Below are 26,005 nucleotides of genomic sequence, written 5' to 3'. Positions count from 1 at the left end.
AGAGTCCAGTGTTTCAGCTGCTCAGCTCCCCTTGCTTCTGCTGAGTTGTGAGGCAGCTGCAAAGATAAGAAGCCAACCTGGACTTTTTACTTGGTCAGTCTCTGAAAGAAGAAAATGAGCCAAAGTGCCCTTAGGAGAGGTGGTGGTTCCATGCAGATGCCCTTCAGTGTTATAGGTCAGCCATTAGAAGGTTTAGCTATTAGTGTATAAGACTGCATCTCTCTCTAATGTTTGTGGCTAAGTATTTTGTGTGCTCACATGAGATGATATGTATCAAAGTACTTTAAGACTACAGCATATGTATACAAAACACAAGATCGTGTTATTGTGCTGAGTGAATTTGTCTTGGGGGGAATTAAAGACATGCCAAAGGACATATTTTCTTCTTAATATCTAGATCCAAGCATAGGAAGCCTTCCCACTCAGTCCAGTACCTGAGTCTCTCTCTCCAGGTGAGAGGAGGACAGAATCCCCAAGGACTTTCTTCAAGTGAGGTATCAGCTTTGGGCAAGGAGAAAAATGCTCATATGAAAATTCAAGGCTTGAGGCAAATTGAGTTGTTTGTGGGCCCTTGAATAAACGATGCCACTTCAAAAGGAAAAGTTGTTCTTCAGGTTTATTGATGGGAACCAAACAGTTTGATAATTGAATGGCAGAAAACTCCACCTCCCTCCTGGGTTGCACTTGGATCTGATAACTTTCCCCCTTTATACTGGTAATTGAAACTCTTGAAAATAGTATCAGTTGGGAAATAAATGTCTTTGATGTCTTCAAAAAGAAGCCACAATTGGCTCAGAGGAGGCATCATTCAAGGTTCTAGTGAAGAATAGGGGGAGGAAGAGGGTGACTTGAATATTCTGGTCGGTGTTCATTTGAACCTGACTGCCCTTCAGAGATGTGAGCATTCCCTGAGTGACTCAGGCACACACCTCTGCAAAATGGAGAGATCCAGTTATAGCAATGCAGAGAGGCAACTTGGCAGAACGTACTGGACCTGGCACTCTGTGAGGAAGCTCTATGAAGTAGTGAACCATGGGCTCCATCTTGAGTGAGAGGACCAGGGTTCAAATTCTGCCTCTCTCACTTACTATCTGGAGGACTTTGAGGAAGTCACTGGACCACTGTGGGCTTCAGTTTCCTCATCTCTAAAGGGAAGAAGTCCCTTCTACCTCTCAATCTTCAATCCTAAAATTTCTCGAGACTTAGTAATTCACAAGTTCCTCCTTCATTCCCATCCAAAAAATGTTTAGTGTTCTTTTATCTTACGGGATCATCCCAGCAAGGATTCATTATAAAGCCTGGATTAACACCTTTCCTTCAGGTACCCCCAAACATCCCAGGCCATCTCAGAGACAAAGCATGCTTAAGAATTCCAGAGGTGCTCTTTCTAAATATCTGGATTGTGGTGGCCATGTTAGTCCTTCTGCACTATTAGTGAAGATAAAAAGACTAATTATAGCCCCTACCAAAAAGGTATCCATTTTCTCTCATGGTTCTGAGATAGGCTTAGAATAAGTAATCGAAATTGGAATATATGCCAAAGACTGCCAGCCTTTGACTTAGTGGCTTAGGAACAGGAGGCAGAGATACACAAAGAAACAGGTTGGATACATAAATGAATATACCTTTGTCTTTTCACAGTGAATGCAAATGGACATTCAGAACACTTCCTTTGTCACCTCCATTCTGAATGTACAACTCTTCTACTTATAAATACAAAATCTGCAACCTGATCCAAAGCCCTTCAAGTATATCTATCCTTGATTTTTTGAAACTTTTTCATAGTCTTCTCCAGCCTGTGCTCACCATTCTAGTCAAGCTGAGATACTAACTGTTCCCCAAACACAACATGCCATCCTAGCGTAGCTAGTCCGCCATGTTTGATATGCAATGTTACCACTTAAACTCTCTTTTCTTCAAAGCACAGTTTAGGGGCAACTTCATGCCTCCTTTCCTTATATTGCTCCCTACTCCTCACCAAAATCCCAATAGCAACGACATCAATAATAATTATTATCATTGATCTACGATCATTTTATATTATCTCACTTTATCCTCATGACAACCTTGTAATATGGGTGTTTTTGTTATTTCCATTTTATAGTTGAGGAAACTGAGGCAGAGAAGTTAAGGATAGGGTCACACATAAATATATGAGATGGATCTAAAGTCATGGCTTCCTTATTCCAGGTCCAGCACTCTTTCTACTGTGCCATGTTATTGTTTCAATATAAGCTTATAAATCCCTTTTATTTGTAATTTAAAGAGATGTGGACCTTTAATTCTACCCATGTGGAGAGTTCTGGGCATTAAAAAAACTTTCCATTGATATGGACTGATCACCCACGTGTAATTTAGAACTTTACTGATTTGCATGGGGGCTCAGAAGTTAGTGACTTGCTCATCCTCATATGACTACTACTGAAGAGGCAGGATTCTTAGCCAGGTCTTCCCAGATCTAGAATCCAGTTCTGTTTCTTTCCATAAATGCTCAAGAGGGATTTCACTGAATCAAAGAGTAGGAATAGATTCACAATTGTACTCCCTTCCCCCAGAATGTGTGTGTCAACTCACAATGCAGTCAGCCCTGTATGAATGCATTTGTCTTCCGATATTTCCCAATTTCCATCTTTTATCATGTTTGCCAGTTGGAAAAAGTGAAATAAGACCTCAGAGTTGTTTTCGTTAGCACTGCTCTTACTAACTCGGGGCTTCTTCTTCTTTTTTTAATTTGGTTGACAGTAATTTGCTTTTGTTATAAATTTCAAAACTGAGTCTTTGACTTTTCTGTCTGGAAATAGTACTTGAAATAAGTGTATCAATTCTATATAGATTTTCAGTGTTATGCTTTGGGGATAATTGTTTCTACTTCATGTTTCACTTCTAGGTGCTTTGATTATGTGTGTATGCATGAATACACATGTGTGTGTGCCTATTTGTGGAGAAATTTTATTTACATACATACGTGTATGTATGTATATGTATGTGTATACGAAGATTGCCTATTTTGTCTTTTTGTATCAGGTTACAAATTCTTAGCTAGATTTTTGAAAGATGCATCCTTCTATTTGCCTTTTTTTGATCATGTGATTAAGCATACTTGATTTGCTTAGAGGCAGTTAGGTGACACAGTGGGTAAAGCACTAGACTTAGAGTCAGGAAAATCTGAGTTCAATTCCGGCCTCAGACACATACTAGCTATGTGACCCTGAGCTTATCCATTCTGTGTCTCTGTTTCCTCATAGAAAAATGAGGATAACAGTAGGACGTAGCTCTCAGGATTGTTGTGAAGATCAAATGTGATAGCACTTGTAAAAGTGCTTAGCATGGTGCCTGGCACATAGTAGGTGCTGATTAGGGCATATTATCCAAGCTAATTTCCCGTATTTCTTGCCGTTCTTTCTAAGTTAAAAGCCCTTCCTCCAGTAGTTTGTATTCCTTGGTTTATCAAAAAAAAATATTCTAGTCTTTCAAGATGTTTCTTATCTTGTCTGTTTCATTGACCTACTCTTTATTCTAAATAATTTGGATGATTACTGCTTTAAAATATAACTTAATTTCTCATCATGTCAGGCCTATTTTATTCTTATTTTCCCAATCATTTTCCTTGAAATTTTTTAACACTTGTTTCTCTAAATTGGTATTATTATTTTGTCAAGTTCTATAAATTATCCCCTTCATATTTTGATTGGTATGACACGAAATCTGTAGATTAAATAGTATCTTTTCCCCACATATACACTAGTATGAACTACTGTGAAAAATAAATCATTCTAATTATTTCTGTCAAACAAAATTTAATTGTTTTTATAGAAGTTGTTTCTTTCTTGGAAAGGTATCTTAAATGGTGTGCATATTTTTAAAAATTATTTTGAATGGAATTCAAAATTGAGGCAGTATGATACAATGTACAGAAGATTTCATTTGGAGTCAGGAGCCTTGTGTTCATATCCTGCCTCGGGCACCGACAAACCATCTGACCCATGTGAAGTCTTCTACCCTCCCTGGGTCTTAGTTTCTTCATCTGAAAAATGAGGGGCTTGGACTCAATAATCTCTTGCATTTCTTCTAGTTCTTCATCCATGATCCCATGAATATGACTCTTGGTAATTCCCAATACTTTTTTAGATTTCTATAAAGAAATACTGACTTTTGAGCCTTAATTTTGAATACTGCTCTTCTAGTAGTGCTTTTTGATAATTTCATTTCTTTTTTTAAATTTCTCTTTACTAAGATTATTCCTCTACATTCCTTTGCATGCACCATTTTTAGAGCTGGCATTTTTATTACTGTGCTAAATAATATTGGGGTGGGGAAAGTAGACATCCAAGCTTCACCCCTATATTTACAAAAATGGCTTTTGATGCTACTGCTTTGCAAACAATTTCAGAACTTGGACTTGGTTTAGATGTATGATCATATTAGAAAAGTTCACTTCTCATTTCATATGGTTTTTGTTGTCATTATTACTTGTTAGTTTATTTTTTACCATAAACAGTGCGTGCTATTGAGATGTTTGTCTTGCCTTCATATTATAGTTAGACTTTCCCACATACCTAAGTATTCAAACACACATATGAATGATGCTAATAAATGTAAGCTGATTGTTTTTCTAATATTTGTGCAACTGTTGATCCATGCATTCATATATGTAGTTAAATGCATACATATATGTTTGTGTAGTCTCTGCTAAAATTGTAGTTTAAATGTTTATATTGAGTATTCATTTATAATATTGGCCTAGAGGTTTCTTTTTTTATTATTGAACCTTTTTTGTATTGAATATCAAGACCATTTTAATCTCCATAAAGGAGCATCTTAATTTTCTTAATTACTCATAGCAATTTTGGCACCACCTACGTTCATTAGTCTCAGAACATTTTACAGCATTCTCTTCTGATTCTGTCTGAACCTGAATTCATTTAGGGTTTGCTTGATTTATTTTTTCTCATGTAATTGCATTATCATTTGTTTTCCTAATTTGAGAATTTTATATATTTTTGTAGGTAAGCACCATTCCTTTTAAATGATAATTTTTGCTGGAATATAATTGTTTACATTATTTTCTGATGATTCTACTTATCCCCCCTCTTGTCAGTGAGAATTAAACTTAATTTCTCATTTTAGAAAATTGATTTTTCTCTCTCTTTTAAAAATCATTAGTTCATAGTTTGGTGATCTGTTAGTTGACTGGTTTACTAATCTAATATTCTTTTCATTTTTAACTGTATTGATTTATCAGATTGTCAATGTGTCTCGTTTTGTAATTTTTAATTTTCTAAGTTTTTAGTTGTATGATATAATAATTAAACTTTTCTAATTCATTGATATGTTTTTGATATGTAAGATTTTTATTTGAACAATGATTTAGCTGTATCCCATAAGTGTGAGCATGTATTATTACTGCTCTCATTAAATATTCATTTTCTGCTTTCTTGATCGATGAATTTATAGGATGTTTTAATAAATCTCTATTTAGTATTTTTGTTTTCCTTATTAACTTGTCTTTTACTGTATTGTAGTGGGCAAAGAATACTATTATCATTGGCCTTCTTATATTTTTTATTTCCTTAGGTTATGGTCAGTTTTTATAAAAGTACAATGTGAAATTGCAAAATAAGAATATTCTTTAATATTTCCTTTCAGAAATTACTATGAAATATCAATTTTTGAACAATCTGTTCAGCTCTGTATTTTCTGTCTTTTGGTATTTGATTTACTAAGCTTCGATAAAAGGAATGTTGATGTCTTAAGTAATTGTTGTGCTGATATCAATGTCATTTTGTAATCTGTTTAGCTTTTTTTTAAGAACTTAGATTCTATCATCTTTTGTGCATGTAAAATTAACACTGGTACTATATTATTGCCAATTTTCCATTTAAGTATAATGTAACTCTCCTTTTATGTCTGTCAGTCAATACATATTTATTAAGTGCTTACTATGTGCCAGACAGTAAATTAAATCCTAGGGATACAAAGGAAGGAAAAAAATGGTCATCACCTTCATGGAATTCACATTCTAAAAGAGGAAACCTCTTAAATAGTCAATATTTATGGAATACCTACTATGTGTCAGGGCATCTAGGTGGCAAAGTGAATAGAGTACAAGCCTAGAGTCAGAAAGACTCTTCCTCAGTTCCAATCTGGCCTCAGACATTTCATTAGCTGTGTGACCCTGGGCAAGTCACTTCACACTGTTTGCCTCACTGTCTGCATCTGTAAATTGAACTGGAGAAGGAAATAGCAAATCATTCCTGTATCCTTGCCCAGACAGCCCCAAATGGGGTTACCAAGAGTCAGACATGATTAAAAGAACAACATGGGTCAGGCACTGAACTATATGCTGGGGGATACAGGAGGAGAAAAGTTAGTCCCTACCTTCAAGGAGTTTATAATCTAATGAAGGTACTCTCCATGGTTTTGATTCCAGGAATATCATGGGTGGCGTTTGATATTGCTGGAGTCATAACCAAGGAGAGCAGATGGTGGAAAATAAAGAGTTGGTTGACAACTCGGACCCCTGAGACTTCGGGAGTTTTGTTTGTTTCTGTTTTTTACTATACCTTAGAACCCCTAATACAAAGGAGAAAGACAATGGAAGGTACTGAGGTGTTAAATGCATTTTATATTCATACTGCATGACACATAATAGATGCTTAATAAATGGTTATTGACTGATTGATGATGAGATTTCAGGTGATGAGTTTATTATGGAGGAAAACATAACCTTCGTGTTCACATTATTAGTGTTTATTGTTAATCACAAACTTTACTTCTATTAGAGTCATATAAGTCATAATGAATTTTGCTTCATCATCACGTTTATTCTGTATGTGTGTGTATACACACATACACATATATACATACACACATATATAAATACAGATATATACATGTGTATACACACATGCACACACACACATATATACATATATTATTTTTTCTTGAATGCAGCAAATTATTGATTTTCATTTTCTTATCCGTTATGCTGTTCTGTTTCTTTTTATTGGAGAGATTAACATATTGTTGAATTTTTAAAATCTGTATATTTTCTCATTAAATTCCGTTCTATTTATTTAGCTATTTTTCTCCTCTTTTAAATACCAGCTAAAACCTCTCTCATGTTTACAACAGTCTGATCCCATTTTTCCATTTTCCTATTCCTTTCCAAATTTCTTGAGTTTACTTTTGCTGTCATTTCCTCTTTCTCTTCTCTCCCCCACCAATATCAAAGGAAATAAAACAAAATGCTCTAAAGCACTTAGCGCAGTGCCTGACTCATAGTATGCACTATATACAAGTTAGTTGTTATTTTCAGGATAGTCCCTAAAACTATCATTATCCTATATCTTCCTATAAATAATATCCATTTGTGGCACCTTTCTTGGAACTCCCAGTATATTAAGAAATTCAATCTGGGTCCTCTGACTCCAAATCTAGTCTTCTTTCTACAGAACTATTGATTTCATTAAAGAGTAATTAAAAAGGAAGGGATTTGTAGGACCTCCTCTGGGCATCTCTTCCTGGTAGAAAATTATAGGAATTTCCCTTCCCTGGCCTGCTTACAAAAGTAGCCCAATCCTCACTAGATGACTTTTCACAAAAGACAAATCTACATAATTACCAAATCAGTTATTTTAGACATCCTGCAAATACCATTTAGCCAACAGCAATGGCAGCCTTATTTGTCTTATTAAAGACCCTACAGTTACATCAGCTTGCAAGCTTTTTTCCTTGAAGGCCAACTGGTTAGTTAGAGGCAAGTGAACAATTGACTGGAGTCTTATCATTTATCTGGATTGTCTTTATTATTTTAAATGCTCCTAGGAGATAATAGTCTGCAATTTGCATTTTTGTGTTCAATGGATTCTATCTGGCAGCTCTGTCTATAGTCTTCTTTGAGACAAGGAAAGCAACATTAGGGATGAATGGGAAGTGAACTATGACTAGGGCTTTATTATCTTCTTGAGTCCCAGAGATGCTGGGGATTTGGAATTGCTTGAATGAGACAGATTTAACAGTGGGTAATCCCGAATTGTAACTATTCCAGCAGAAGGGATAACAGAAGGAAAATTCAAAATATGATTTCTCTCTCCTCTCTTTTGGTCTCTCTTCCTCTCTTTCTCTGTCTTTTTGTCTCTTTTTCCTTTAATTTGATATCCTCTCCCAACCTTCCCCTGCCTATTCCTCCCCCGATCTTGCTTTTAATAAGAATTCTATGGAAAAGAATGTTTTACTTCAAAGCTATCACTGTTGAGGGATATATTTCTTTCTGGCAAATGCTCTCTCTGCCTCTCTCTGTCTCTCCATGTATAAACACATACACATATATGTACATACCTAAAACATATAGATGTGCACATATACACCTATGTGTGTGCATACATGTACACGTTTCTCTTTTCCTATGTAAGTATAAAACTTCCGTCTTTTTGATGTGTTCCAATACATCAGTCAAAAAGTCAAAAGTACATTTTCTCAAGACTGCAAAAGGGGATACCTTGTGATATAGTTTCATTTTCATGTGTGTGTGCGCGTGCGTGTGTGTGTGTGTGTGTGTGTGTGTGTGTGTGTGTGTTTGAGGACAGGTCTGAAAATACATGGCCAAAAGGGCTCATTAAGAAAGCAGGTTTGATTGAAGCCCCAATGCACATGTTGACAGCATAATTAAAATGATTAATTTGAAGTAAGAAAAATGTTCCAAATTGATTAGAAAAAATGCTGTGTCTGAATCCCTATCATACTTTTATCAGTGGGAGCTCTTTCCTGATGAGACCAGGCAGAAAAGAGAAAGAAGATTAAGTTGCTTAGATGAGTAATTTTTTTTTAATGGGCTAAACTTTACTAAAGATGCCACTGAGACTACCATGGATATGAAATCAGAAGACCAAAGTTCAAATCCAGGCTTGATCACTCACTACCTGTGAAGCATGTTTGTTTCTGTGGGCATCAACTTAACCACAAAATCTATTCTAATTATTGATATTAGCACAGTTACATACCCGGGTACATGCTTGTGTATCTCTCCCTGTATATATATACATAGTCATTATATATAAGGTATAGATATGTACACTGAGTCACACATGTATATATTAATGTATATATGCATATGTGTATGTATGTCTAAGTATATACGTGTGTATGTATATATGTATGTATTCTCCAAACTTTGTAGATAAAGTTATCTGAAGACTTACAGATAAATTTTAAGTCATGCCAATGTTTCGTATTATGACATGGTAGATATGAGCAGGAAATGGGACTAATACCAAAAATAAGTCCTTTGATCAAGGCACATTAACATCTAAAAAGCAACTGACTAAAAGTTTCTTATCAAAAGCAATATGGAAAATTAGAGCTGGACCAGCTCCAAATTTCTTCTTTGTTTTTCTTTTGGTCTTGGTGGGAATTTCAGTTAATGCCTTAGGCTAAGTTTAAGGGGAAAAAAAAACAACTAGGAGGTTCACCAAGAATGTCTGGAATTCCTTTGGTTCCCCAAAGGAAATCTGAGGACTATGGAGGCTGATGAGAGAGAAGAAAAAATGGGAGGCCATAAATATCAGGTTCACTCTGACAATCGATTTCGGTTTCTTTTTAAATAAGCAAATATTCTTTGAAATTGGTTGAAGGGATTTGGGAACAAGAAGTAGAGAGTATCTTATTACTCTTTAATGTTTTAACGTCGAATTTCTATATCATTATCCTTCGTTTATAAGTTCTATTAGTATTTAAACTGCAGCTTCAAGGGATTGAAACTTTTTAAATGCTTAGGTTCTGATTTTTGAACATAAAAATTGAATTACCAAATAAAGATTACCAACTTAAGAGATTTTTTTAAATCAAATGCATGGAGAGCTACATTTTGTAAATCATTCTGCAGTGATGCGGCTTTTTCTTTTTCCCCTTGTATTTCTGGTGAATTGTTTAAGTTAATGTTCCTGTGCATGTATCTCTCTGTGTATTTGTATGATGAAGGCCAATTATTCCTTGGAAGGAGGACATTTTGATAAATCACAGGAAATAGTAAATTATGTGGATTCCACATAATTCACAAGCTTATAGCTTTTGGCCCCCTGAAATTCATGAAAAATGACCCTAAGCATATTTTGGGATAAATGTTGAATTTACTTTGGAAGGAATAGCAGGAGGATAGAGTTAAGATTTTTTTAAACAACTGCAAATTATTTGTCATTATTTTCCTTCTGGAAAGGAAGGCATCACTTTGCTATGGTTCAAAACATTTTAAGCAATTTGTAGTACAGATAATCATTAAACAAAAATATCCTGAAAAAAATAATCTGCCCTAAAACTTTTAAACAACTATCATTATCAATAATTAAATTTTACAGTATCTATGAAATGGATGTGAAGTAAACATCTAGGATGGTCTTCTTCAAAGCTTGTGGATTTTTCTTAATAGTATGCTAAATTTGGGGGAATTTGCGTGGAATTTAGAAGTGCTCTATCTTCCTCCACAGCTTTTGGTTACTGTCTTTTCCATTATCTTGGCTGCCTTGTCACTTAAGCCAATTAAAGGTGAAGATATTTCCTTAAAGATGATAACAGACTCAAACATTTTGGGCAAAATCATTTCCATGACTTCTAATCTAGTCAGGATATATTAATAGTAAGCAAGGGCTTTTTGTGCATAAAAGGAATGCTATAAAATGCTCCATTGTTCATGGTCCATATAGCCAGACAAAACATGGCATTCACTGTCTCCAGAAAATGGAAGTTAATTTATGCAGTTCATCGACCAAATGTATTATAGTGCTATATGTTTGTGGTCCAGTTAGGGCTTGGGAACTTTCTACTGTTTATTGAGAGAGAGAGAGAGAGAGAGAGAGAGAGAGAGAGAGAGAGAGAGAGAGAGACAGACAGACAGACAGACAGACAGAGACAGAGAGAGACAGAGAGAGAGACACTGAGTTGGACAACAGAATGGCACAATTATTTTATAAATAGTATAGTGATAGATTTTAATTCTTGTTCTACTGTGTGGCCTGGAGCAAGAGGCTTAGTCCAACCAGACCTCACTATCTTCATTTGTAAAATAATTACCTATAATCACAAGAATCTCCAATCCAAGTGACCACAGAGATGACCTAATCCAATTTATGACTAAATAAGAATCTCTTTTCCTTTTTAACATAAATATTTTTTTAACAATAAATATTCCTAATTGGTTTTCCTGTTTTATCTATCCTTTCTCTGACCCATTCTCCATGCTGTGGTCAAAGAGGTTTTTCTAAAGTCTAGATCAGACCATCTCATTCTCCAACTGGAACAACTCCAGTGGATTCCTGTTGCTTCCAGGCTAGAATATGAACTCCTCTATCTTCTAAAGCCCCACATAACCTAGCCCAGACCTGTCTTTCCATCTTCACTGGATAATATTCTTTCTCCCATACTCCATGATCCATCCAAAATGATCTTCACTCTCTCCCTTGCTCAGAGTGCTCCATCTCCCTTCTCCCATCTCTGTGACTTTGCACCAACTGCTCCTCCTGTCTGGAATGTACTCCATTCCTGTCCTCTCCTTCACAGAGTACCTCTATTTTTCAAAGATGCAACTCAGGCATCACTTTGTGCGTGAGCTTTTTCTGATCTTCCCTACTACAAATATTCCCTCAAATGATCATGTCTTAAATTATTTTGTGTGTACATACACACACACATATATGTACCCATAAATATATGTACATACACATATGCTGTATTTATTAACTTTATATTTAATCTGAATATCTTTTTATAAGACCTTGTTGCCGCCCCCATGAAAAAGTGAGCTGTTTCAGATTAGGGATTCTTTCATTCTTCATACATGTATGCAGTACACAAGAAGTACTTCATAAATGCTACTATGCTGGTTCAATTTATGACTGAAGGAATATGGTGTTTATACAAACACTTCCCAGAAGGGACAATTGACCTCTTTTCCCTGCCCTGGCCCCCACCTTCTTTGACTTTTAGATGACCTGTAATGACTAGGAAGTTTTTCCTTACATCAAACTTAAAGATTCATATTTACAACTTCCAGGCCCTATTCTGTGTTCTACCCCATAGAGTTAAATGGACCAAGTTCATTTGAAGTTCTGCTTTCAAATACTGCTTGATGACAGTTATCATGACCACCTTTCTACCTCCTCCCCATGTTATGGTTTTTTCAAAGTAGACACTCCCATTTCCTTCCATTTATCCTCTTACAGCAAGAACTTGTGATCCTTAGCCCTCTTTTGGATGTTTTCTAGTGTATGAAAATTATTCCTAAAATATGGCGTCCAGAAGTAAATAACAATGCTGTGAATATGGTCTGATGAGGGCAGGATACAAGAGCACCATCATCTCCCTCATCCTGAATACTAAGTGTCTTAATATACATTCCAGATGTCTTAATTAGCTCTTTTGGCTCCCCTGGGAACTTACCTTCCCTCTGTTACCAGAGGCTGGAGGGTGGACATTGGCAACCCTCCTTCTAGATCCTCTGCCATTTAAGGAGGGAATCCTGGGCATTCACATCCTTATTTCTCACTTGGATGCCCTCCTATACTTTGTGACTTCCAGAAACTCATCATCCTGCAAGATGAAGTCAGCTTATTTTCTCAGATTATTTCCTACCCCAACTACAGGGCTTCATCATAAATCTGCAGGTGTCCAATACCCTTCCTATTTTCCAATATTTTTTTATTCATTATCCTCCCCTGATGGATTGTAAGGTCCTCAAGGTCAAAGAATGTCTTATGCCTTTCTTTGTATCCCTAGCAGTTCATTTAGTAGGTGCTTAATAAATTCTATTTGACTGTCTTTGTATGCCTCAAGTCCTATTTCATTGTCTTCATCTTCTAAAGCCCCACATAACTTAACCCAGACCTATCTTTCCACCTTCATTGGATAACATTCTTTCTCCCATACTCCATGATCCATTTCATTGGATCCATTCCAATTGTAAGAGCAGATATAGATAATTGTTGAATCCATCCTCTTGATAGCTGATACCCCTTTTTGAGATATTGATAAAATTATTGAAACCGAGGTTCAGTTGCTTAATTTTTGAAGTTAACATTGCTTTTCCTTTTGGTAGTAGAACTTATAATCTATGCCCTTAGATCTTTTTTTAACCAGCAGCAATTAAACTATGAGTTAAAGTGTTAATCATATTTCCATTCATGTGAAAAAGATAGTTATACATGAATTGTCTTATTAAGAGAATACTGCAGTGCTAAGTGTCTTTATATTGGAATTGCTGTCTTTCAATAACCTCTCAAAGGTCTGTGGCACTCATTATCATTCTAGCTTACCAGGATACAATTCTAGTTCCACAAAGGGATAAATCAATAGTAAATAAATGATTTAAGATCTCTCCATGAAAGGACAATGGATATTGAAATCGCTAGGGGTGACAGTAACATCTTTGGAATTTGAATAAACTATAAGTTTGTGTTATTGTACATCATTTCAAATGTTCAAAGTTTCACTATACATATATATACACCAAGTGAGGGGGTGTGGTTCAATGATATATCAGTTTCTATCACAATCGGATTACAACTTAAACATAGTTAGACATCTTCATTTCTGCAAACGGTTAATGGTTCTGATACAGAAGTACCGGTAGTTATGGACTGGGAAACAAAAGGAAGGCATCTCTAGTTACCTAAAAAGTGATATAAATTATTAGTCTTTCATTGTTATTCTTTTTTAAAATTTGATTTGTTTTGGAATTAAGCAATAAAACAAGCATTTCCATAACATAGTATAGGGGAAAAAAAGATTGCAAGTGAAACTGCAAATCTATGATGGACAACTTGTGCTTCCTTTTAAATATATAATATCATGGCTATTTTAGAGAATGCTCCTGAAGTCAGTCAATTTAGGGATGTGTATACCTGAACCTAGTGGTGTCTTGCCTCATGAAGCACTTTTGAGATACCTACACACTGTGAATCAAACTCATGATATTCATTTTGCAATATTTTCCAAGTTTCATAGTATAGAGGTCATTGTAACTCTTCAAGGGGTAGTTGGATGACCACTTATCAGGGAAAGCATTGAAAGAAATACTCTTCATGAGTAAGTGGGAAAAAATGGCTTCCAAAGTCCTTTCCAATTCAAATATTCTGTATTTTTGCAACTCATTAAACCAATTGCCATCTTACAAATTTATATGTAATAGTATGACCCAGGTTCAAGGTCTATCTCTGACATATACTGGTTGTGTAGTTATGGGTGAGTTACTCATTTTGTTTTCATTATCTCAGACAACTCTCTTAGATGATCAATTAGAATAGGTTCTAAAGTAATCACAATGGTAGTAAGAATAGTCAACATTTATATAGTGCGTTAGGGTTTACAAAGCAGCAGCCAATCTACTTCACTTCATCCTCACAACAGAGGTAGCCTGAGGCAGGATTAGAAGTCAGGTCTCCCTGATACCAATTCCAACCCTTTGCTGTGCTGCCTGTATTGATCTACCTCAGGGGTGGGGAACCTGAGGTCTTGAAGCCACATGTGCCCTTGTAGGTCCTTGGGTGTGGTCTTTTGACTGAGTGCAAGTTTTACAGAACAAATCCTTTTATTAAGGGAATTTGTTTATGTGTGTATATACCCATATGTATATGTATATGTGGACCTGCATATATTTGTGTATGCACATATATTCATGTATAAATATATGTACATGTACTCTGCATGTATTATTTGTGCATATATAAATGTATGTATATTGAGCACTTTAAAAATCTGTAGTCTAAAATCAACTTGCTAGATACTCTTTTCAACATCTAACCCTACACCTTTGTCATGCCTTACGTTGATATAGTTCTTTGCGGTCACTTATTACTTAATCGAGTTCAATGGAACATTGACTTCCTAATTACGTGATGATTTCCTCCAAGAAAATGTGTATTGTAAGGTAGATTAGATCGGTACGGCCTGTCAGCAAATCTTTCACTTAAAGTTTTATGTGCGTGCATGTGTGTGTGTATGTCTCAATCATTTTTTTCTTTACTAAATATGTCTCTCTCCTTGAAATCCATTTTATTTAAAACCATTACTTTTCAGCTACTGGTAATTTTCTTTATTTCATTATATCCATGTTAGTGGAAATGGGATGCAGCCTGAATATATGTGTGTGCCTGAATTAAAAATAAAGATATGGAGATTACTTGAGGAAAAATGATACAAAACAACATCCTACATTCATCTAGTATGTTCTTCTCTTGCCGCCTGTGAAATATACTACTAGTTGTATTCAATTAATTTAGAATGATAGATCCTTTGTACTTTGGCTACTTGTATTTTGAAACCTGCTTTCTTGTGTATATTCCAAGCATCATGAATCTAATTGCCACCAGGACTCCTCCGTTCTGATGTGATCCCTTGAACACTCTATTGGAAGGATGATCAAGGGATCTTGCCATATTCTACATAAGAACAAATCCTGTAAAGCAACTTGCTGCCTTATTTTAGGCATGGGGCCACACCACTTAGAATTGGAAGAAGCCCCAAAGATTATATCCTTTTTTTCTTATGGAAAAGTTTGAGATATATAGGCTAGTCAATAACACACTTATATGGATTTATAACATATTGAATGACCAAACCCAGAGTATAGTAATTAATGGTTCAGTTTTAGCTTGGAAGGCAATTGCCACTGGAATGTGCCACCTGAAAATGACCTTGTACTATTTTATATTTTGATCATTCTCTTGGAATGCATATCAATATTGCAGGTGGCACAAAGCTGGTAATGTGAGCTAACCTCCTAGAGGAGAAAAATGCAAAAATGATTTTGGCACAATCTAGAACATTGGTCCAAATAAAATAGAATTAAATGTTATAATGAATGTAAAGTTGTATACTTGCACTCAAAGTACAAGATAAGAGTTATAGGTAAGCAGCAGACCACCTGAAAAAAGAAAAAAAGTAAAGAATCGTCATTATGATTCTACATTGTGATAAGACTGTAAAAAGCACTTCTCCAGTCTAATCATATTGTTTCATGCTAGTCATAGATTCCTTAGTAAGGCTTAGTTTCTTCTCACATGTCTCCTTATATCCAGCATGAGATCATAAAATTATAAATTTAAAGCTGGAAGAACCTTGGAGGTCATCTAGACCAAGTCCCTCATTTTAAATAAGAGGAAACTGAGACACATAAATGTTCATTGGCTTGTCCAAGATCATATAGGTAGAAAATGGCAAAGCTGGAATTCCAACACAGGTTCTGTGACTCCAAGTCCTTCTGTCTGTCTGTTGCCTCTTCATTCTATCACCTGTTAAAACCTTGAACTCCCTTAGGTGTCAGAAGTAGACTAGAAATTCTTTCCATCCTGTTGAAGTCATTTTACCAAGATCACACAGATGGTAGGTGACAGAACCAGAATGAGAAATCAAGTCCTCCACTCTAAATATAATATTCTTTCTTGTTACCAAAAAGGAAAGGAAAAATTATATTTATCTATATATCATCATTTCTCAAACATAAGATTCTTTCCCCATAACTTTTTGAAGACTCTAGTGTACTTGGCTAAATGAAAGACTATTCAGTGTAGAGAAGTGTTGATAAAGCTTAACTGTGGGGTCAGTAATTTGGGGCACAAGGGAAACAGTACATAAGAGTGTGTAATTAAGGTTGTTCAGGGTTACTCTGCAGGAACAGATTTTCCTTACACTCCCTACTTCCCTCCCCTGCCACTAACACTGCATTGTCTCCTGATGATTGATAGTTTCACAGTCCTCTCAATAAAATTGCAGTGAAAAAAGGTGTTCTCACTCAATGTTTTGTTGTCCCGGTGGTAAAATACATAGTACCTAGCAATAAATTTGGGGATGCCAAGTAATTGAAGCAGGATGATACTCATCCTAAATCTTTCTCAAGATGGCTTTTTTTGGGCCAACAAAACTCTTGGAGGAATACAAATTTCCTTCGGTTTTCATAGGAGGTTGACTTCTTTGCCTTGGAAAGCTTGGCTGAAGAGGGCTTGTGGTACAATCACGGCTCATAAAAGCCATACCCTTTAATGTTCAACAGACATATTTCATGTTTAGAGTATTGTTTCCAACCCCCTCTAAATATTTTACTTTTCGTTTTTAAAACAATAACATAGGGTCATATTGTTTCATTTTTGACCCTAGCTTGGGTCCTTGACTCTCCCAAGAATTGAAGTTCAGGATCAACCAAAGAGAAAAGAGAAGCATGAGGGGTACCCAGCATGTTGGAAAAATCATTCTTGTTGAAATTATGGGAGAATATAGAAAAGAGTCACACAAGATGGGCAGTCATTCTTTCATGGGTAGTATTCTGCATCGTAAAAGGAATTCCTCATATCCATGAGACAGCAAATCCATTTGAGGATATAGGCTAAATGAAGACCCTATGATTTCACCGATAGGGGGAACTCCCAGTGGAATAAACATCCAGTTTAGGGTAATAATTCCTTTATGGCTTAGTAGGTCAGTCTTAGAAAGTTCTGGAAAGTGTAGATAGATAGATAGATAGATAGATAGATAGATAGATAGATAGATAGATAGATAGATAGATAGAACATTTATTAAATACTTCCTAAATGTGAGGGACTGCACTAAGTGCTAGGAATTGAAATAAAACAAACTAACCCCTACCCTCAAGGAACTTACCTTCTGACGGGGTTCTGGGAAGCAAGGGGGAAAGGAAGAGTATCCCATGGGGACTGGCTAGAGGACGGAAACATGCAGAAATCGATGTGAGTGGAGCTCCAGTCTAGGGTATCACCAATCAAAGAAGTCTGGTGGTTTGATTGTCAAGGGTCAGACAGGCAGTAAGTGGCAGTGGCACAGATTGACTACATATCTTATTATCTCATTCTAGACTGTCCTTACAGAAAAAACCAAACATAATAATTCATAGTAAAGTCACGTATATGTATTTATAGCAAAGTCTTGACATGTGACTTATAGGGAGGCTGTATACAAGCCTGGTAGTTCATCCCATCATCCAGGAGGAAAAATAGCTGAGAGAGAGGAAATGAAGGAGGAATGTTAGATTTCTTGAAACAGTTTTTCAGTCTGGGCAAAATGGAGATCTAGCCCATACTCTTAGGGCAAGTCACTGCAATTAAGATGAGACCTCAATCCAGCCAGCAACCAAATAAAATATCCCCTGTCCTCTAGGAGTTTACGTTATATTGTGGGAGCTTTGTATATGCCATGAGTGGATAAGCATAGTCCTGCTTATTTAAGGAAAGCAGGGAAAAGGGAAAAGCCTTTATTAAGTGCCTACTATGTGATAGGCACTGTGCTAATTGTCCTTACAGGGAGAAAACAAATGACTATGTAGATGAGGAAAGGTTTCCTCTAGGAATTAAGAAATGAACTTTGAGCCTTGAAGGTCTCCAGGGATTCTAAAAGATGGAGAGAAAGAACGGGTAGAGTACATTTTATAAATCCGTAGCAAGGGCTAAGGCATAAAAGCAAAACATGGAATACCAGTGATGGAGGACGATAACTAGAACACTTTAGCTCAACTATGCAGCGTGTGAAGGTGACCAGTACTTGAGAAAGGTGGGCTAGAGCCACGTTGTCACGATAAATAGGCAATGTTTTTATCTTGGAGAGAACTGGGAGCCACTGAAGGAGCTGTCCATAGTAGGGATAAGGGCAGAACCATTTTAGGGAGACATAAAATGTGCTGTTCTAAGGAGAGTGGATTTTTATCTGTATAAAGACTTCTTTCTTGATGGCATTTCCCCATTTTAGCCGTTCAGTGTAGTGTGTATGTGTGTGTGTGTGTGTCTGTGTGTGTGTGTGTCTGTGTGTGTGTGTATGTGTGTGTGTATGTGTGTGTATGTGTGTGTGTATGTGTGTGTATGTGTGTGTGTGCGTGTGTGTGTGTATGTGTGTGTATGTGTGTGTGTATGTGCGTGTGTGTGTGTGTGTGTTATCTTACATACTTAGACGGTGCTTGAAACAATAAATACTTAATCAGTGTTGGATTTTTTCTTTGTTTCGTTTTCATTAAACTACCGATTTAAAGTCCCTTCCAACCTGGGCTTGATCATCTGGTTTCTTAATCTTATTTTTGACTTGGTGAGCTGAAAGTCAACCCACAAACCCTTCTTTGCTTTTGTATAAGGCTGGTTCTGCAAGGTTTGCTGGTCCACCCTTCCTGAAAATAAAGGTGGGGCTCCCCAGGACCTTGTCATTGACCATGGCATTAGTATGATTCCTGACTCTTAAAACTCTTACTCAGGTTAGCCTTTATTGTGCATTAAAAAAAAATGTTGTGTATTTGTGTAGCACTCTCAAAGTTTGTGGGTATTCATTGCATATTTCCTCAATCTCATAAGAGCCTCACAATTATTTGAAAAGGGTAGGATTGGTTATAACCCATCCCTCTTCGACAATGGAAGAAATTAGGTCAAAGAGAAGTTAATTGTTGTATCCAAGAAGAGTTAGCTAGTGAGTAGGAGAGTGGAAACTTGAGCTTGATTCTACTGACTTTTATCTCTATGTTCTTTATATAATGAAATAATGATGATAAATAGCCTGTGTATAACACTTGAAGGATTGCATAGCACTTTATATTGTCTTCTTTTCTCTTGGCTGAAATTTGGGATGAAGCTTTTGGGTTTTTTTTCCTTATTTTTATAGATGAGGAAATTGAGGCACAGAGAGGTTAAGGGATTTCCCTAAAATAAAACAGCTACTAAGCATATAAGCTCAGATTTGAACTCAGGTCCAGTACTCGATCCATTGAGCCACCTTGCTGCAATTTCTGGAGAACAGGAAATATTTTGTTTTTGTCTTTGGGTGTCTAGTGCCCGTTGTAGACCAGATATATAATAAACACTTGTTGAAATGAATTCTTGAACTGACTCTTGAACTCTGGTTTGAGTAATTTTGTCTCTTAGTTTAACTCCTAACTTTGGGTCTCCAGCTGTTTCTCTGTCCCCCCAGGCCTTGGGCTAAGATGGAGAAGGTCAGCCTTGACCTTTGCCCCTGGCTCTGTCATGTACTTGCCTTAGTAATACTATCCTGGAGAGGGTTTCAGTGTTTGGGTGAGGAGGCAGCGTACTCACAAACAAGCAGATGCTTGGAAGATGCCCTAGTGTAAGTGGAGAGGCTGTAAACTGAGAACAGGAAGACTGAAGGAATGCAGAATATATATAAAAGAAGTAATGCTTCACCCCATTAGTCCTGACACTGAGGACAGGAGATTTGACCTTGTCTGCAGGGCATGAAGAGTGGTATTGCCCCCTATCCTACCCCATTCCTTCTTCCCCTCTCCTTCTCCCTCTCTCTCACTCTCTTCTCCTTCTTCTCTCTCTCTTTCTCACCTTTCCTCCCTCCTTTCTTTTCCTCCCTCCCTTCTTTCATATATGTATATATACATATATGCATCTATATGTGTGTATGTATAAATATATATATACATACCTACACACAGAATGTGTCAGATTGAGCTAATATGTCAGACAGTTTGGCTGAATTGTTTTAAAATTTTTAATTATTAATTATTTTTAAAAATTCTATATTAAAAGGAATGACTTGTTCCTAAGGAGAGAGGAAGAGATGCACTTGAAAATAAGAGTGATATATATACACACATACACATATGTACACATATATATTTCACATATATACACATATGCATACACATCTATACAAAAATACAGATATACATACATAGACACACAGAGATACACTATATATAGATTTACATATGTATGTCTATATCTCTGTGTATATATGTATGTCTATATGTGCATATATGTATTTGTGTCTACGTATAAATATATACACATACATATATACTTGCATACATAAGAGAGAATTTGACACGTAATCCTCACTCACCTCTGAGTGAAAAAAAGTCAGGAATTCCATTTTCTTATCTCTTCTCTGGGGCCAGTTTTGGTCATTATGACTATATGGTACATAATTTGTGTTATTTTGGTTCTTCCTTACAGTTACATTGTTGAAATTGTTGTGGGTATTGTTTACCTGGTTCTGCTAGTTGCCTTGGCATCCGTTCACATAAATCTTTGCTGAGCACATTTTTGATGACAGCAGGTGCCATAGCATCCTCTGGTGTTCATACCATCTTTCCTATTTCCAGTCCTGGGATCCCATTACTGCCTCTGAGTGTGTACCTGGCATCCCTCAGGACCCAAGATAAAAAGCACTGATATTCATATTTTGTGATTCTCCTACTCTGCCACAAGTATTGGTTTACCAAAAGTCTTCCATTCCTTTTACACCCTGCCCATGAACATCACTCATACCTCTTTGCTGAATCCTCTGTGATCATCTCACTGATTTCTCTCTTATCCAAAACTTTCTTTTGCCATCATCTCCTTGACTGTCATTTATAAAATGCCCAAATTTATTGCTACATTCTTCTCTTTTCTCAATGTTTGAGACCCAACATGTTTGTTTCCTTTGATATATCTTACTCATCTAGGTACTTGATCTGATCCTGCTTGGTTTAATGCAATCTCTGTAATTTTATTAAAGAGAACAGATATCTTTAAAGCACTGTAGTTTATAAAATCCCTCACTGTTGGAATGCCCTCACTCTTCATCTCATCCTTTTGAATCCCATGTTGCCTTCAGTCTCAGGTCCCACCTTCTACATGAAGGGTTTCATGATCCTCTATTGGCTAGTGCTGGACCCCATCAAGATTAATTTGTATTTATTTCATGTATGTTTTGTATAAATATATGCTGTTTTTGCTGTCTACCTTGATAGAATTCAAAGCCATGAAGGGTAAAGTGTATTTCATTTTCCTATGTGTGGCCTCAGTTCCTGGCACATAGTAAGCACTTAATAAATGGCAAACAACTCCAGTATCTTTGTCTAGAAATGATGAAGACTTGGACATGACTGGAGAATGCCTAAACAACAATAACAATGCAGCCTAGTTGGGGGATCCCCAACCTTTTGGAGGAAAAGAATCCCTTTTCCAAGATCCTTGAAATCACTGAAAATGGAGCTATTGGCTATGAAGTTCCTACGGAAAGGAAAGTGGAAAGTGTTGAAATGGAATCAATAGTGGCTTTCCTCTTGTCACTGGGAATGTCAACCAATAGCGCTGTTTAGGGAATGATAAAGATGGCAGTTTTGGCAGGTGTAATTTACTTGAAGATCAACCAAATGAAGATTCGGGATCTGTGTGTAAATTCTGGTTTGTTAGTTAGATGCTCTTGGCTTAGAGCTAAGGTTCTAAACCTCAGGTTATGGACTTGCTTTATTTATTTATTTATTTTACTTCAAATAGTATCTTTTTTCCCCAATTGCATGTAAAGACAATTATGATGTTCATTACTGCCAAAAAATTGAGTTCCAAATTTTCTCCCTCCTTCCTTCACCTCTCAAGACCCTCTCTAAGACAGTAAACAATTTGTTATAGGTTATACATGGGCAATCTTGGATATTTCCATTTTAGTCATGCTGTGAAAGAAGAAACAGATAAAAGAAAAAAATGAAAAAAAGAAAATGAAAAACAGTATACTTCTATTTGTGCTCAGATTATAATCAGCTCTTTTTCTGGAGGTGGATAGTATTTTTATCACAAGTCCTTTGGAATTGTCTTGGATCATTGTATTACTGAGAATAGCCAAGTCATCCACAGTTGGTCATTGTACAGTATTGCTTTTACTGTGTACAGTGCTCTGCTTCTGCTCACTTCTCTTTGCATTAATTTGTGTAAGTCTTTCCAGGTTTTTCTGAAATCAGCCTCTTGTCAATTCTTATTGCATAACAGTATTCTGTCACAATCCTATACCACAACTTGTCCAGATATTCCCCCACTGAGAATCATCCCCTCAATTTCTGATTTTTTTTGCCAGCACAAAAAGAGCTGCTATAAATATCTGTATACACACAGATCCTTTTTGCTTAAAAATATTTTGATAACTACATTTTGATTGAATTGTCTTCCTTTGTAATTCTTTGTTTTCATTTTATTCATTTAAAAACATCATTGTGAAGATAGGGTCCATAACCTTCAACAGACTGACAAAATGGTACATGGGGTTCATGAAACAAAAAATGGTTTAAAACTCTCATCCAGAGTCTGGAGTATTCCAAAGTGAGACTCTATCAAAAGGACTTCCTCCTTCCTTCCTTCCTTCCTTCCTTCCTTCCTTCCTTCCTTCCTTCCTTCCTTCCTTCCTTCCTTCCTTCCTTCCTTCTTCCTTCCTTCCTTCCTTCCTTCCTTCCTTCCTTCCTTCCTTCCTTCCTTCCTTCCTTCCTTCCTTCCTTCCTTCCTTCCTTCCTTCCTTCTTTCCTTCTATTTCCCCTACCTCCTCTTGTCTTCTTTCTTTCTGTCTATCTGTCTGTCTGTCTCTCTTTGCTTAAGGGAAAAATTTGAATAATTCGAAGTGGTTACTGCTTAGTATTTTACCGTGGGTTTGATATCCCTTCAAACATTGGAGGGGGGTTCTTTTCACATTATTATATCTTTACTTGGTTAACAGGAAAATAGCTTAGAGAAATTCAATCTTGATCTTTTTGTTACATGTTGTTCTTTTCCAGCTATAAAAAGATGCTTTGGAAATGATCCCCAAAGTCCTGCAGGGGTAGCCCCAATCTCTGTAGCCCTTATTAAATACATAAAGGCATATCGCTTGATGAGACTCCTAAAGTGAAAGTCATTAGAATAATAAATTAAACTTCCCTGTATACAGGCACTTGAAAATTCAGGGGAATACCACTTTCATGCCAAGTTGCATTTTTCAACTTGGTGCTTGAAATTCAGCAGATTGTGGAATTGTTCCTTTATCCAAAGTTTTACCATTATAATGAGTGCATTCGGCACTGATGCCTAAAATAAATTATAGAGATTGTATGGCAGAAACTAGTGAAGTTTTCCCTTTTTCTTGGTTTTTAACAGTTCAGGAAATGATGAAGCCTAATTAATGGAAATGGTCTCTACAATGGCTTGCATAGATGAGCTCATCAAGCATTTTTGAGGTTCCCTGTTGGTCCCTGACCTGTGCTTCTATTAATACCATTGGTACTTGTTTGCATTTTTGAAAATTATCACTATGCAATGGAACTTGGAAGCACAGGTATTTCAGACCATGGTATTAAGCTCACCAAATGGAAAAGATTTCTGAAGGTTTCTGCATGGAAAAAATACAATTACAGGATACTTCCAAAACCAATAGCTGTCCTAAATCAATAGATGCCTATTATAAGCAAATTATTAAAAGATAGAGAGACAGAGAGACAGATAAAGAGAGACACAGAGACAGAAAGAAACAGACAGAGATAGAGATAAAGAGAGACAGAGACAGAATGCTTGTCTGTGCAGTCATTTACATGTTGTTTCTCCCCATTAGATTGTGAGCCACTTGAGAGCAGAAACCATGCTGGTTTTTGTTTGTTTGTTTTTCTTTGTATCCCCATTATGTAGCACAATGCCCGGCACATAGTAGGTGAATAATAAGTGCTTGGTGACTGACTGAGTTGATTGAATCATGTGTAGAGACTCCTCAAAATGCAGAAATGTAACATTTTGGCAAATGCTTTAATAACATAAAAAACCTTTAGGAAGTGCCTATACGTGGAAGATAGAAGACTAGATACTAAGTATATAAAAATGAAAGCTGAACCATCCCTTCTGGAACCCTCTTTTAAGGGCTCAATAGAAAGTACACACTAAATAATTTCAATAGGAAAAGATGATCAGCAATTGGGGTGGAGAAGAGAGATTCCAGTAGGAAGGAAGACCAGAGCTATGCTTTGAATAAAACTAGTGATTCTTAGTGGCACAGACAAGGATGGGGTTCATTCCAGACACAGGAAGAATGAAAATGGAAGATATCATATATAACAAAGGTTAGGTATAATGGAGGGAGCTCAAAGTTTGAAAAGGTCAATAGGAGCCATATTGCCTGAAGTTTTAAATGTTAGGCTGATGATTTTCTGTTTTATTTTGAAGAAAACAAGAATTCATTGAAGATTTTGTCAGTTTCACAAAACTGTCTTGTTCTAATGCTTTCTTAAAAGTCAGTTGCAAATTTTTTAAGTGTTGATTCATTTCTTCATAATGTTGTTGATATTACATAAAATCTTCTGGTTCTGGCCACTTCATTCTGGATCAGTTCTTTCAAGTTTTCCCAGGTTTCTTGGAAATCATCCACTTTATCATTTCTCATAGCATAATGGAATTCCATGACATTCATGTACATTCAAGAACTCTGACCACTGCATTGATCAAACATAATTCCAGAGGGGTGATAATAGACTAGTCTAGTCACTTTCTGATAGAGAGATGACAGATTCAACATGTAGAATGAGACATGTTTTTGGATGTGGCCAATGTGAGGATTTGTTTGGCTTTACTATGCATATTTTGTTTGTTTTTTAACATGGGGAGAGAAATTAAATGCTTGTTAATTGAAAAATAAAAGGAAAGGAAAAAAATGTCAGTTACTTGAATTGATTGTAATAATTACTGGCCATCTCAATGTGGTTCTATATGATCCTATATGGTAGTTCTCTACCTCTTTCTCCCCATCTCAAGTTGAATAAGATACATAACAAACACCAGCAGCAAGACAAATATACCAGTGGGATAGATAAAGCTATTATTTATCATATTACTTTCTTTTCCTTATTTTGACTGAATTATGCATGTTTTCATTTTGTTTTTCTTTTGTTTTCTTTGAAGCAAAAGCTGAGATTCTAATCATGGGAAAGATTATAGAGCTGCAATTCATCTGGGAGATTGGGAATGTAGAAACTGTAGCTGGACCCACCAAGAAGTGCATAGGTCTGTTACCTGTTTTGGAGCTGCCAACAGCCAGCACATATAAGCAGGAAGAATCATGGCTTCCATTGTTGGTGTTTAGAAATTTGTCCTAGTGGAGTTAGAGGTGGAAAGAAAAACCTGGTCTGAGTGAGACACTGTGGTTGCAAGGGGTTAAGTAATCACTGATGTCTCCCCCCTTTTGCCTTGCAGCATATCTCCTTCTTCCCTTTGAATATTCCCTTGATGGGTTTGATGCTCTG

The 26,005-nt window shown here is 36.3% G+C and overlaps 1 protein-coding gene across 15 annotated transcripts in view; it reads left to right on the top strand.

Moving 5' to 3' along the window:
• The window catches only part of RBMS3 (RNA binding motif single stranded interacting protein 3), a 1,420,870-nt gene that overhangs the window by 751,248 nt on the left and 643,617 nt on the right, over positions 1 to 26,005 (top strand). The window lies entirely within an intron of this gene.

This window comes from Notamacropus eugenii, chromosome 3 (assembly GCF_028372415.1).
Source record: "Notamacropus eugenii isolate mMacEug1 chromosome 3, mMacEug1.pri_v2, whole genome shotgun sequence".
In the NCBI taxonomy this organism is placed as follows: domain Eukaryota; kingdom Metazoa; phylum Chordata; class Mammalia; order Diprotodontia; family Macropodidae; genus Notamacropus; species Notamacropus eugenii.
Note: the sequence above shows the minus strand (reverse complement) of the source record. Positions and strands in the feature narration are given on the sequence as shown.